We start from the raw sequence: 16553 nt of genomic DNA on the forward strand, positions 1-16553 counted from the left end.
TCAATGGCTTTAAAGTCCAAATGTAATTACGTTCTCATCATAGGACTTGACGTATGGGATGTAGTTGGTGTAATTTTGAGGGGTAGTTTAAACACATGTTTAACTGTTTTTTCAAGCAACCTTATTTCAATTTGAAAACTATTGTCTAAGACTTATTTAATTAACTAAATGAAAAGTATTTTAAAGTGTTTGGTACTGTATAAGGACCATTAATGTAATTAATTTTTATGATTGTTATCAATTGGACCTGTTTAGACACCAAATGCAAAATGAAAGAATAATATTGTAACTAGAATTATAGGGACTAAATTATTTTAAACACTTCTAAGAGCCTCATTTCTAGCAGTGTAATGAGAGAGATTGGAGCAAAGATAATGCTTTAAATGGTCCAAGTTAAGTGAATGGAGTAAAAATATTTGCTATTTTTAAAAGTTGTGCTGGTTTAAAAATTTGAGAGAAAATTTGTCAAAGAAAAAGAAATAGAAGAAAAAAGTGAAGAAAATTAACTTATATTTCTTTTTTTTATTTTTTCACTTTACTAATCTATCGTTAATTGTTTTGGTCCAACATTACAACAAATAAGAATTTTAGAAACTAAATGTTTTGATCTTTAAAAATAAAAATTTTGTTGCAAAAGACATTGGGACAAATTTTTATTGTCTTAAAGATAGTCATTAAAGGTCGTCCCGAAAAGTCCAAAACAAGGCCTTTAGCGACAAAATTTTGAAAATGTCATTAATAAATAGACTTTTAGGGATAAAATAATTTGGTTTCAAAATGTTTTATTTTTTGAGATAAAAAATTTGGTCTTAAAATGATAATAATTCATCACTAATATCTAATTTTTGTTGCTAAAAATATAATAACGACACTTTTCGTAACAAAAATATTTGATTCTTAAAAAATAATTTTATTCCTAAATTTTGGTATCTAAAACTTTAATTTTTTTTGTAGTGCAAATACAAATCCTTGACCCAAAAAAGAACGAAAGAAGAGTCTATATTGAAAGGTTGGGCCGGGTTTATGTTGGAAATATACTGAGCTGGACCGGAATATTCTAAGGACCTCTTTTATGGGTTCAAAGGGCAATCAGCTCACAACATTATTTACACAAGGCCCATGCCATCCTAACGACCTCTTTTTTTTTTTTTACTTAAAAAAGTCACTAAAAAAAAAAAAAGAAGCCGATTTAAGCTTAATTTAGGATTCAACTCACAAGACCACGCCACGAACGAAAGCAACTCAAGCACCATTTTGATCAATTGGTACATCACTAAGCGTGCAATTTTTTTGCAACGAACATAGGCCCAAAAATTCTAATCCATTTTTTCCATTTTATTGATTTTGTGACGAAAAGCATACGGTTTTGTCAACTCTCCAACTATCTCGATTTCATATATATGGTGGCATACTAGATGTTCTTTGAGTATAGTTTGCAAGAAATGCTCATTTATATTTTTTTGTGGATACTCTTTTCTTCATAATAAGATAGACTTTCAGAGTTTGAGTAAGAGCTCAAAAAGGAGAAAATAATTTATTCCTCATCTTTTCGAATGCAACCAAATTTCTTGGGTAATGGAGAAAGTTACTCAATATTGGATGGATAATTGTTCACTTATCTATCAAGGTATCTCAATTAGATGCCAATCTAGAAAAGTAAGGCCTCATTTGGAACCAGTTCTTAAAAAAAAAAAAAAAAAAAAAAAAAAATCAAAATTTGTTTTTTTTTTCCTTTTTGGTTTGAAGAGGTTATTGAGTAACTTCACTTGTTAAGAACTATGAAGATTTTAAGCACTCGTGATATTATTTCACTCCAAAGAACACAAACTTAATACAAAGTTGAAAGAATAAATCCTTGGCTACCTTTATTGGAAATTTGTTATAATGGACGAAAGCATGAAAATAAAAAATATAGTGAAAATGAAAGCAATCATAAAAATAAAAACAAAAACAAGAGTATTAGAAAACATTGTAGAACAACTCTTAACAGTGGGGTAGATCTAGAGGAGGTGGAGGTAATGTAGTTGATGGTGTTGGACCATTCTCAACAACAAATGCCGTCGCCAATCCCCATGGCAAGTGCACATCCAAGTGACAATGCATCAACCATACACCTATATCCACCAAATTTTCCAAAAAAAATTAATTAATTGCTTATACAATATACATGTACATTATATATAAAATTAAATTTCTACATGAATATTGTTAAAATTGTATCCACAAATTTTGTGAAAAATATTGAGCATCCTGACCTTGAAAAGTGTGTTAAAAAGGAGAATTGGTCAGTAATTAAGCTACCATATTAAGATGATAGAATCATGATAGAACATCATTTATTTGGATTGTTTGCCTGAAATTTGATGACAGCCCAACCGCCGACTGGCACACCAATAGTGTTACGTATTTGCGGATTGATGAGGTTGAACTTTTTGGAATCGTTTATTGGGTCATAGTTTCCAAACCCTTGAGCCAGCACATAGAAGTTGAATCCATGCAAGTGAATAGGGTGGTTCTTTATACCAACCAAGGCTGTGTTCTGCATCACAATCTGAATAGTCGAATTGAACTTGACTTTTTTCACTTTGGTTGACTTTGTTGTCATTATAACGGACGTGTTGAAGTTGTTATTGGAATTTGTATAGTCAAACACCAATGGTGGTTGACTTGGAAAGTCAGTAGTGTAGATCCCATCAACATTGTTGAAGAAGGCTTGCAACCTCGATAACTTGGTAGGGAATTGAAAGGATGCATTGTTCATGCTTGCACCTAATCGTTGGACGAACGGGCCTGCACAAGTGGCATTCGCAGTCTCTCCACATGCTACCAAGCCCAAGCCTACTGTCACAAACATCTGTTCATCGATTTCGAGTGGGACTGGGGTCCAGTGAAGCCCATTCACAAGCCCAGTTAGATTGCTAGAAAACTTATGGGCCGTTGATGTGTCATTGAAAGCCGGTAGAACTGGCATCTGTGGGGTTGATGGAGTGGCATCCTCATAGATGATGATCCCGGTGGTGGTTGTATTGTCAAATGGTGAACTTACTGCGCTAGCATGGGCATGTGCCGCCATGTAGTAAGAGGCTGGTGGTTGATCGGCGGTAAAGAGAATGTCGGTGGTTTGGTTGGGTGAAACAACAACGATATCAGTGACTATTAGAATAGTATAACTAGTATCAACGGCAACAACAGTCTTGTTGTGGTTTGCTATCTTGAAAAAGAACTGGTTATTGAGTGCAGCGTTGATGATGCGCAAGAGATATGTTTTCCCTTTTACCACCTCGATCTTGTATGTTCCTAATAATAGAAAAATCACCATAAGTTAAAAGTTAGGGATTGGTTAAGTAAAAACTGAGACTCGACATATAGCCAACTAACTTAGAAACTCAACATGCACAGTTGGAGCATGGAGTGTTACTTTTTACTTATTACTCACTATTTGAAGAGCATGGATATAAATCGCCAGGCCGGCTGTTTATGGCGAAAGCATTAGAAATGTTGGGCGCACCACCACTTGCAAGTCCTTCATTCTCAACATCAATAATATTAGCATTCCACCACTCTCCTGCAATCATAATTTAATGGGTAGGACTAGTGTTTGCTCTTGAATAATCTAGCCATGCTCTCCTGCAACAATGTGTGTCAATTTCTGACCACACTGCCAATTAAGCACTCAGTTGGAGAATACTGGCAGAATAGATTAAGCCCGAATGACCTGTCACAAAAAGAAGAGATTCTAGCGGTGGTTCATTCACCCGGGGGCACTCCGATGATCAAGTCAGTTATCTCTCAAAGATAGCAAAAGTATTTAACTCACTATTCAGAGCGTAAAAAGCATACCTTAGACCTATGAGAGTGCCTTTCTTTTATAGCCAACACAAACCTAGTCCTAATAAAAGTCTAGTTTCAATAGACTTAGAATTACTGCTAATCTTGGACTCTCAGTAAGATTAGGATAAACTCTCTAAGAGTCTTATCTTTACCCAAACTGAAATCCTCTCTCATTCTAGTACTCTTGTCCCTTATCCGCTTATCCCAGATTTCAGTATCTTTGCAGATAACCTCGGCCTAACTAAGATGACCTCGGCGTCATGACCAAGACACGTGGCACCTCTGCTGGCACTTCGGTGACACCTCGGCCACGTGTTGTCATTCAAAAATTATGTCCCCACAGCTGTCCCCTAGGTTCTATTATCTTGGCATCCTAAAGTGATGGAACCAATATCATTCCTTCTTTTAATCATAACCCCGGTTCAACTTCAGCTTGTAAATTTTTCTTAAAATTTCAACAAGTGTTAAACATGACCTTGGTTTAATTTCAACTTGTAAATTTTTAAAATTTCTACAAGTGTTAAACCAACCATAGTTTGTAAATTCCAACTCCTAAACATCATTCTCCAGCCCTTTTGATTCACTACTTTTAGGTCATGTTTGTTTGGGCGGACTGGATTAGCATTCCCATGACTAATAGTCCTAAGATTACGAATCCGTTGGATTATGTATCCTATCTTAAGTAATAGTCAAGTTTAAAATAATTAGTCCGTAATTTAATTGTTTAACCAAACATCGGATTAATAATTTTATTGGACTATAGTCCAATCCCAATCTCATGTCCACCCAAACAAACATGACCTTAGTGTCATTGTGAGTCCTTTTGGACCTCCCTTCACTAGTCATGTTAAAACAGAGTTCCTTCCCCTGAACATCCCGATGTTCTTTGGTGCAGGTTTCTTTTGTTCGACGTGTCTTCTGGGATTCTCCATGCCCAACCTCCTGCGAAGGCCGGTGAGAATGTCCCTTGGTCCTGCCATGCTGAGGGACTGCAGGAACCGTTTTCTACCCCCCTTTCTGGGCATCTTTCTTGGCCGCTGGAATCGATGTATCTTGTAAAGGAACGATGACTACATGACGTTGTTCTGCATCATGAAATTGACGACCATTTGCAGCTCTGCCAATTTGTCCGTCATTCCCTTCATCTCGTTGTCCCTCCGCAAGCATCTATCTTTCCTTACCTGGAGGTCGTCCTCGTTATAATACCCGCTCCGGTCCGATTTCTTCGGTACGTCGCCCTCCTAGCCGATGTCCTTTCCTCCGTGATTCTTATCATGAGTCTCTTCGTTGCAGTTGTCTTTTTCGACGTCAAGGTCAATATGTTTCCCACTCTCAGTAGGGGTGTCGTCCCCAACCTTCTCTTTCTGTCCATCGTTGGCCATCTATTTTCTTTTCTTTCCCACAGACGGTGCCAAATTGTATGTGTCAATTTCCGACCACACTGCTAATCAAGCACTCAACTGGAGAACACTAGCAGAATAGATTAAGCCCGAATGACCTGTCACAAAAAGAAGAGATTCCGGCAGTGGTTCATCCACCTGGGGGCATTTCGACGATCCAGTCAGTTATCTCTCAAAGATAGCAAAAGTGCTTAACTCACTATTCAGAGGATAAAAAGCATACCTTAGACCCATGAGGGTGCCTCTCTTTTATAGCCAACACAAACCTAGTCCCAATAGAAGCCTAGCTTCAATGGACTTAGGATTACTGCTAATCTTAGACTTTCAGTAGGATTGGGATAAACTCTCTAAGAGTCTTATCTTTACCCAAATTGAAATCCTCTCTCATTCTAGGACTCTTGTCCTTTATCCGCTTATTCTGGATTCCGGTGTCTTTGCAGATAACCTCGGCCTAACCGAGATAACCTCAACGTCATGATTAGGACACGTGGCACCTCGGCTGGCACTTCGGTGACACCCCAGCCACGTGTTGTCATTAAAAAATTATATCCCCACAACTAACAATGAGTGTTTCTCATTTGAGATGTGAATTTATGTCAAATATATATTTTTCTAGTCTTCTATAAATTACGATTGTTTTTTTTTTTTTCTTTCTTTCTTTAATGTAAAGAGAAGAGTACACAGCTCTTAAAATATAAAAAAGAAACCAAGTACCAACAGATGTGTTTTCCTTAATCTTCTAGAAGTCAAACCAGCCAAATATTAATTCCAAAAGTTTCGAACCTCAAGATTACATATTTTACATTCACTAGTAAAAATTCTTTTATTTATAGTGAATTTTTAAAAATATTTTAACGAATATTTTACTTTTTAAATACACATAACCTAAATATATTTAAAAAATAAAATATTTGTAAAACAATATTTAAAAAAATCAATAAATATACAAGAATACGAAAATGTATTGAATTTTTGTGTTTTCGTTGATATTTTTGGTATTTAGAGAAATTTGTAAAGATTTTTTTTACAAATATTATAATTTGTAAGTGTATTTATATTAGGTATATCTAACAACTAAAAATTTTCTTAAACAATTAAAATATTCAATGAAAAAAAAACCAATAAATTTTCAGAAAAGAGGAATAAATCAAACAAGATTGGTTGTACAAAAGAAAAGAATAAAATACTAATGTATATAAAATATGTAATTTTGTGGTACGAGTAAAGCTTTTGTAGTTAATGGTTCCGTTTGGTAGAGCTGTGGGAAAGTGATTATAATTTATAGCCTAACAGCTTATAACTTATAACTGTGAACATAAGCTGATTTTTTACTTATAAATTAAGCTTCTCCTCCCCCACTTAAAGAATAAGTTGATTTTTGACTTACAAAAAGCTATAAGCTGTATTGTTAAGCTGAACCAAACACATCAAAATAGCTTAAATTAAGTTAAAAATTTTAATAAGTTAGAAATAAGCTCTATCAAACGAGCCAATATTTAGTTGGATTGACTTTTGGAGGATTAGAAAAATATTTGAAATTCTAATGACTAGCAATAGTCCAACTGTGCATTACTATTAAGAATTTTTAAAATAAAAAAGCATCTTACTTGTTTTCTTAAAAAACTAGGTAATGGAATTTTAATTCTCATGTAACAAGTTTATTATAGGGCCGTGATTCATCCCCTGAATTGGGGGAGCCCGAATCCCCCGAAATTCCATTTCAGGTTTAAAAAAAAAAAAAAAAAAAGAAAACAGTTTCCAAAATTGGAAATTAGGGGGATTAGGGGGACTCTTTTTAGAGCTACCAAACATTTCCCGTTATTATATTGGCCACCTTTGGTCATGTTACCTGTTAAATTGTCAACTATCGTCATGAATGTATTAATTATGACTATTAAATAATTAATTATTTAACTTATTTAAAAGAGCATTGTTTTTTTTTTTTTTTTTTTTTTTTTGGTATTCTTTAAAAGAGCATTGTTATTCAGGTATAAAAGTTAGATTTACTTTCTAGACCCAGTAATGTGTCAAGAAATGGATTAGTTGATAATTAAATATTATGTAATTATCCACCAATCATCTTCTTAATACATCATTGAGTTTAGAAAATGAATCTAAAAAGTAAATTTTTATGTCATTTTCCTATTTAAATATTTAAACATATAGAGAGAGAGAGAGAGAAATGAAAAATGATTCTTCCACACAATTTCTCTCTCAAATCTCCCCGAATGACATAGCAAGTAAAATTTGAAAAGTTGACCCACACTTGAATATTCCCTCATAACTCTCCTTTCATACATTCTATCTCGTCAGCTCATTCGAGAGATATTTTTTTTTTTTTTTTGGGAAGGAAGAAGAAATTGTGTAAATTTAACATTGTTGTAATTTTATTATTTATATTATATTTTCAACATGTCCCTCCATGTATGATCGGGTTTTTCTTCATAAACAAGCCAAACATGTGAAAGTATTACAATTACCAAATAGACGAGGTTCTCCTTCATTAGCAGACCAAACACGTGCAAGTATTTTAATTGTCAAGTAAACAGTAAGGTTCGAATAGGGGGCAACTTCATAATGTAAATTATATTATCTATTAGCAGGTAAAACACGTGCAAATATTTTATATGTGACATAGACGATGAGGTTTGAACAGGGACAACTTTATTATTAATATTAGAGAAAATATCATTTCGTCTCCTAAACTTTCACTCATTTTTCAATTTGACCCTCAGACTTCGATTAGTATCAATTTTACACCCAAACTTTTAAAATTTTGATAAATCTGGCCTTGCCGTCACATTCCATGTACAATTGAATTGGAATGTGCTAATATGGGGGGGTAAATTAATTTTTAAGGTATAGTTTGGAGGGCAAATTGATTTTTAAGGTTTGTTTGGGGGTAAAATAAAATTTCAAATAAATTTTGGTACCACGTCAGCACATTCCTTAATTGTAGACGAAATGTGAGGGTAAGGGCCAAATTGATCAAAATTTCTAAAGTTTGAGTGTAAAACTGATATTAATCGAAATATGAGGGTCAAATTGAAAATGTGTAAAAGTTTTGGAGGCGAAATGATATTTCCTCTTAATATTATATTCTCAATACTTACCTTCATGTGTGGCAGAATTCTCCTCCATAAATTGGCTAGACACATTCAAGTATTTTAATTATCAAGTAAATGATATCTTTGAATCTATGTTCTATTCCTTGCTCTGATAGTATATTAAATTGTTGACCACCAGTATATTTAAAAATTTAAGTTGTTAGAGAGATGATTTTATTATTCATATTATATTCTCAATAATGAAGCATGAGAAAATTTCAAGTCGAGTCGACAAAGGGGTTGGTATGTACCTAAAAGAATTGGAAATTCTTTTTGCGGATTTGGGAATGGGTACGAATGACCAACTCTTGGGCGGATGATTAATGCTCCGTGAATAGTTGCACAGAGCCACTGGACATGTGCATGCCACCAAAGTGTTCCTTCTTGGCCAGTGATGGTGAATAGATAAGTGTAGCTATTTCCAGGAAGTATTGGACATTGAGTTGCATATCCAGGTCCATCTGCCCAACCACTAAGTAGCTGGAAAATCCCATGCCTGCATACATATATGAGGATACTACTTTAAGCATCGATAACGATAGTTGTAACAATAATTATGGTAATAATAACACAAATCCATGCAGTTGCTAATAATTAGGGCTGTAAACGAACAACTCAAGGTTGGCTCATTTACTAAATGAACGAATTCGAGCTTGATTTTTATGCTTATTTGTTAATCGAGCCAAATTTGAGTAGGCTTAAGCTCAATTCAACTTGATAAGGCTTGTGACCATAATAAAAATAATTAAATTAATATTTATTTTTAATAATATATCAAATAAATTTTCAATAATCTATTTTTTTTTCTATTTATGTTTGGTAATTGTGTAAATTTACATATTTGATTGATGCAATTTATTTTAATATAAGTATTCTTGTATATTTTGCTCATAATTTTTTATATATTTTTTTTATCTTAATAAGTAAATTAATTTAAGTTTTTTTTTTTTGGTCAAGCTTAAACTTCAGCTCGAACTCAACTCGTTTATGTAATCGAGCAAGCTCGAGTTTATTAAATATTTGATGAGCCAAGCTCAAGGTTGATTATTTAAGCTCGACTTGAACTTGAGTTTGACTAATTCTTAATAAACAAGTTTGAACGCTCAAAAACTCGGTTTGGCATGTTTTCAACTCTAGTAATAACAAAGATTAGAATATATAATATTACAATTAACTTTGATAAAATAATATATGTTCCAGTTGTCGATGTTGTTGGGACTAGAAAAATAATTTTATAAAAGACTCTGACAAAATTATCGGAGAACAAATAGCATCCAATAAATGAAAAGTCAAGGTACATCTTCAAAGGGGTGGGTGATAATGAAAAAAATCTAGATATAAATTATTTGGTGTAAAGCTTCATTAACTATCTTACTCTGTCGCGATAAAATAACAAAATACTATCACACTTTGTCTAATTTGTAAAAAGCTATATTACTAGTGAATGGTAAGATTATAGGGAGACTTGTTAAAGACATGAACAAAAGCGTGTCGCCCTCGTGAACTTGTATTATTGGGCCGGGAAGGCTTCCATTTACTGTAGTAATGACTTGTTGGTGGCATAATAGTTGAACAGTCAATTTTTGCACCTAAAACAACGTAAACGAAATCAATACGTAGCCAATTTAACATTACAAGTTTGAAAAAACATGCAAATATGTAAGACGGGATAGATTACATAAAAAGTATGCTCCACAACTGCAGCAGAGGAGCATGAAGAAGCTAGAAAAGCAAAAGCACAAGCTAGCAAGAACAAAGGACGAGCCATTGCCATTGCCTAACCAAAACAATAGATAAAGAGACAAAAAAAGACAAAGATGAGAATAAGCTTTCTCTCTCTTTTTATATGAGAAGTGCTGTAGTTTCTCCTTAGAATGTGGGGTTTTTTATTTTTATTTTTAAAGTTTTATAAAACAATCTATTGTCACTACTAAAAACCAGACTTTTTGCGACGGTCTCAAACGTCGCAAAAGGTCCATATATCGTCGCAAAAAGTCTTTTGCGACGGAGTAGCGATGGAAAATGAGGGGTGGCGGAAGGGGGCGTGACAAAAAGTATTTGCGACGGTTACAAACCGTCGCGTTCTTGCGGCGACGGCTAATCAATTATTTTTGTGACGGTTTAACCTGACACAAAAAAGGAGGGAAAAACTTCACTTTTAGTGACGATGTTGGTTACCATCGCCAAAACTTTTTTAGCGATGGTATTTAACGTCGCAAAAAGTATTATTAGCGACAGTCTAGAACGTCGCAAAAAAGTAGAATTAAATGAATACTATACTTGCAACAATTTAAACCATCGCTAAAGATTTGAACTAATATGTATATACTACAAGTTAACCTGTCGCTAACAAAATGTAAGGAAATGATGATTACATTAGCGACGGTTATTATTGTCGCAATAAAATTATTATTATAAAATCAATATATAGTTTATTAATTCATTTTTTGTACAAATTATTAATATTTTCTAAAATAAAATACATCCACATCCACACAAATCCACATTCACATTCACAAAATCATACATAAATATGTACCCTGTAACAATTGTCAACCAAATATTCTTTACAAAAATATATAAAACATTCTCCAACAATACTAATAATTTTTTATATTCAAGAATTTAAATTTTTGTACCTAAAGTGAAGCAAAAGTATCGATAATACAAATAAAAAAACATATGTATTATAGTTTGTTTTAATATCAACGGTAAGCTCCAATATCGATCAGCGAAAATATCATCACGTACTCAAAAGGGGTTGCATCTGCAAAAAAAAAAATACAAAAAAATCATTTACAATATAATTAATTTCAAACTTCTAAAAAATGTAAAACATTTAATATTTATTTCAAAAAATAAATAAATAAAAAAGATTGTAAGCTGTAATATCGACATGCGAAGATATCATCACGTACTCAAAAGGGTTGCATCTATAAAAAGAAACAAAAAAAAAATTGTTTACAATATAATTAATATCAAGCTTACAGAAAATGTAAAACATTGGATATTTATTTCAATAAATAAATGAATACATAAATAAAATTGTAAGCTCCAATATCGATATGCGAAAATATCATCACGTACTCAAAAGGGTTGCCTCTGCAAAGAGAAAATAAAAAAAAATTACAATATAATTAATTTCAAGCTTACAATAAATGTAAAACATTTAATATTTATTTCAATAAATAAATAAATACAAAAAAAGAAAGATTGTAACATATATATGAATCAAGTGCCACACAATGTATCTTCCAACAGTTTCTCCAACTGTTCTTAGACCTCAGAATGTTGTTTCTAAAAGAGCGTTCGGCTATTTCACTTTTAAGACAGACTTTGCAATATTCAGGGCCAATTGGAACTCCATCAATTCATACAACAAATCGTCACTAATAATAAGTCCATCCGCCAATTGGACTATTGGTATACGTTGAAAAATCTAGAAACCTCCTAGATGTTGATTTGTGATTATGTATCAATTGTAAGCAGAATATAACAATCCCAATCAAACAATCAAGACAAAGAGACACAACGATTTTACATGGAAAAATCACAATTAGACACCTCCAACTGTGATAAAAAAACAGCGGGCAATAGCCACAAAACAATCCACTAAGAAGATTTAAAGGAATTACACAGGTATACTCTCAATTACCTAGCAAATCCATGCCTAATTGAACCAACCTCTATGTGCCTCTTCCAACCCCGTCTTTACGTCGGAATTGTCTTTACAATGAGCCACACCAGAATCCACCGAAGTTTCAGGCTCGAATTCTTCAGAATCCACCGAAGAATAACTCTCTCTTTTGTATATAACAAACAAAACCTTTGATGTACTCTCTTTAAACCATGAGTTGAATACTCAATAAAACATCAAAGAAAACTAACAAAATATCCCCAGATATAAACCTTAAGAACCAAAAAAAAGATCTGGAGGAATTGAGGAGTAGTATAGTTTTGGGAGAAAACCAACTACTTATAGAAAACTAAAAGTAATCCTAGTTTTGGAAGAAAACCAACTCCTATAGAAATCCGGATTTTGAAGCTCGCTCGAGCGAGGAGCTTAACTTTTGTGATTTCTACTAGTGCCTTGGCTCGAGCGAGCACACCACTATTTAAGGTTTTTGTATGGACGCAATCCTTAGCTCGAGCGAGAACTCCTTGGCTCGAGCGAACTTAGCTCGAGCGAGCATTCCTTGGCTCGAGCGAACATGGGCGGACATGCAATTTTGAATGTAATTTTGCAATTTGCTTCGGCCGCGAGCTGACCGGGCAGCTCGACCCCCGTCATAATCAGCGAAGTGGCAATATTGAAAGTATTAACATCACAAACTTCTTTGAAAGGCTCGATTCGGGTTGGATTCGCATCTAATAAACTCATAGCCTCACTGAAAAAAAAATGTAAATAAAATTACAACTCAAAGGAGTTTTGTCAAACGGGATTGCCAAGAATAAAAACCTAACATACGTGAACTATCCAAAGAAACTTTAATTACATCCTACAATGATGATTATACATGTTAGGTTTTTATTCTTGGCAATCCCGTTTGACAAAACTCCTTTCAGTTGTATTTGTTCTCGCACTTTTTATTTCAATGAGACTATGAGTTTTTAGATGTGAATCCAACCTAAATTGTGCCTTGCAGAGAAGTTTGTGATGTTAATACTTTCAAGATTGCCACTTCACTAATTATGACGGGGGTCGAGCTGCCCGGTCAGCTCGCGGGGGTCCAGGGGGCAGCGCCTCTTGGTGGGTCCGGGGCAGCGCCTAGGTGGGATCGAGGGCAGCGCCCCTGAAGCAAAATGCAAAATTGCATTCGAAGTTACATATCCGCCCATGCTCGCTCGAGCGAAGGAGTGTTTGCTCGAGCGAAGGCTGCGTCCATATAAAAAACCTGAGAATGATGATTTTACGCTCGAGCGCAGGTTGTTTGGCTCAAGCGAAGCCACTTGTGGAAAAACACGCAAAATTAGTTCCTCGCTCGAGTTCGCAGTCCCAGATTTCTCTAAGTACGTGTTTTTGTCAGATTTTAAGATTACTCCTTCAGATCTTCTTTTTGGATATTAAGGTTTATATCTGGGGATATTTTGCGAGTTTTCTTTGATGTTTTGATTGAGTATTCAACTCATGGTTTAAAAAGTATACATCAAAGGATTATTTGTTTGTTCTACACAAAAGAGAGAGTTGTTCTTCGGTGGATTCTGAAGAATTCGAGCCTGAAGCTTTGATGGATTCTAGAGTGGCTCATCGTCAAGACAATTCTAAGGTGAAGACGGGGTTGGAAGAGGCACATAGGGGTTGGTTCAATTCGGGCGTGGATTCACTAGGTAATTGAGAGTATACCTGTGTAACAACCCTCGTACTGTTTACTGATTTATGACCGATTGATTACCGTTAATCACCGATTACTGTTAAACGAAAACTGATAATGACTGATAACTGACTGATAATCGAACTCAATGAAATACTGAACCGACTGACTGAAATTGAAACTGAATTGACTGAGTATATGTTAGTTAATTGCATTCTATCTGTTTGATTGTCTGATTATCTGTTCATGCTTATATGTTTAAACTGCTAATTGAAGGCCTTATCGGCGGCCGAACTAGAAACCGATTGATGTTCCGTGACCCTCATAATTAATGTGATTTTATGGTATATTTATCTGAAAATTGATTAGGTATGATTAAAATTAGATTAAATAAGCTAATTAAAGAGTTCGGTTTATTTACCATGTTGCCACCCTTAGTGGCACACTACCTAGTGATGCTAGAACCTTGCACACATTGAATCAAAACATTTCCTCAGCCTTTTTCCTTCTCATTGCCGACCAAGAGGGAGGAGAGGAGAGAGAGTGAGAGGAATTGAATTCTACCTTGGGTTTTGCTTGGAGAATTGAAGGAATTGAAGTATAGATTGCATATTTGAGCTCCTAGTCTTCTAATTCAAGCTCTAGGTAAGGATCTTATCTTCTTATTGATGCTATTGAACTAGTTCTTGCATGGTTCATGCTTCATTGTAGAACTAAGTCATGATTTGGGTCATTAATGGTGAATTGAAGCTCATTTCTTGCATGCATGGTTGAATTAATGAGTTTTGAGTTGAATTCATGGTAAATGGTTACATGCATGTCCATGTTGTAAGAGTAGACCATGTTTTCATCTTGTTTTGAAAAGAATGAGCTCATTTGAACAAGCTTTGAAGCTTTGATTTGGTTTAAATCCTTGCATGTTTGCATGTTCTTCATATTCTTGAAAATGGGTTTGAAAATGGTTTTAATTGACTCACCCTTGGGGCTTGAATTCATAAATTGAGCTTTGAAACTTGTTATACATTGAATTTAATGATGTTTTCCAGAATTTGGGCCCAAGAGGTCGAGTTTGGAGTGGTTGAATGCTTGGTTTGAGCTTGGGAGGCAAATCTGGAAATTTCAGATTTGGCTTCCTCGCTCGAGCGAAGGATTCCACGCTCGAGCGAGCACCTTTGTCCAGGGCTCCGCTCGAGCGACCATCGAGCGACGATCGCGCGTAAAATTTCAGCATCCAGTACTTTTACTGTTTTGCAGACCGCTCGAGCGAAGGATTCCTCGCTCGAGCGAAGCCTTTGATTTTGGACTTACGCTCGAGCGTAGAAAGTCTCGCTCGAGCGAGGCTCTTATTTTCAGCAAACTTTGCAAAATATTTTCTAAGTGTATTTCTGCATCCTCATCCCATCCTAGGCATTCTTAGGCCTAGTTTAAGGCATCTTGATGAGGATATCATTGTAGAACACACCAAGGCAAATTAGGGATTAAGTTATGAGATTTCCCAACTGTGTAGCTTAGTGTGTTCAACCTGTGAACTGTGTAGGGTTGGCAACTGGGGAGACACGCTCTAGCATACTGTAGCCCAAACTCTGTGAGTAACAATTGTGTAAAGATATGTTCAACTGATTATCTTCTGAATACTGAACTGAACTGTTTACTGAACTGGTATTATTTACTGAATGAATGTATGTCCTTTATTTCTGAACTGTACTGTGGCATCCTTAGTATCTACGGTTTACTGTTACTGTTACTGTCACAGAGATCTCTGTCGGTTCCCTCGTGGAACCACTACTGTTTACTGACTGATGGCCATCATTACTGTTCGGTCTTTTAGGACCTACTGTTACCGTTATGCTAATGGATGTACCACATATGACCGTTTACTGTACTGTTGTAAAAGGAGTAGGTCCCTGTACTGTATGACTGTTAATTTTGTATACTGTGTTGTACAGACGGAATGTTTTCTGTACTGTTATGTGGGATTGAATCCCTAGTTAGATGGATGTGAATATTGTGTATACTGTTCTGTACTGTTTTTGTATAATGTATGAAAAGCCTTTTTGCATACAGGCTGTCACAGCTCAATGGACACTATTTATTTACTGTATTGGCTTCCGCCAGGCCCTGTACTCTGTTTCACTGTATTACTGTTCAGCAGGCCTTCGGTAATCTCGGATTACTGGCCGGTTACGGTGCTAAACCCATAGGGCCGGGTTTGGGTCGTGACAGAGTGGTATCAGAGCGATACTTAACCACGAGTTATACCGCACACACGTGTCCAAATGAGCTATAGGGTGTCCTAGAAAGTTATTAGGGCATCTCATGAGCATGTTAAGTGTGTGATTACGTTATGACTGAATATCCGCTAATGTGTTAAACTGTTAAACAAATGACTGCTTATGTATAAAACTGTTATAACTGCTTATAGTGAAATGGACAATGCAAATGAACCTGAGTCCTCATCCACTGAGGCAAGAATGGAAAGAATGGAAAGAATGATAGAACTGATAACTGCTAGACTTGAACAACAACAGAACCAACCGCCCCCACCTCCTCCTCCTCCGGTACAGCCGGAACCTAATGTTAACGTGGATGATGGGGATATTATTGCTCTCACCCATAAATCCAGCAAGATGAAACCGCCATCCTTTCAGGGAGGCCTTGAACCGTTAAAAGCTGAAGCTTGGGTTCTGGAAACGGAAAAATTGTTCGAAGTGTTTCCGTGCTCAGAAGCAAACAAAGTATTGTTAGCTACCTTCACCCTACAAGAAGAGGCTAGAAGGTGGTGGATGTTGATTCGCGAAACAAACACTGTTATGACTTGGGCTCAGTTCAAGGAGTCCTTCTTTGAAAAGTACTTCCCTCAGTGTGTTAGGGATAGAAAAGTAACTGAGTTTGAACAGCTGAAG

General features: G+C 35.3%; 1 pseudogene; it reads right to left on the reverse strand.

The window, feature by feature from the left end:
• Positions 1-1848: 1848 nt before the first annotated feature.
• On the reverse strand, positions 1849-10110 carry LOC114278919 (laccase-7-like; annotated as a pseudogene).
• Positions 10111-16553: the final 6443 nt, after the last annotated feature.

Source organism: Camellia sinensis, chromosome 3, assembly GCF_055761805.1.
Source record: "Camellia sinensis isolate YWXY chromosome 3, ASM5576180v1, whole genome shotgun sequence".
Lineage (NCBI taxonomy): Eukaryota > Viridiplantae > Streptophyta > Magnoliopsida > Ericales > Theaceae > Camellia > Camellia sinensis.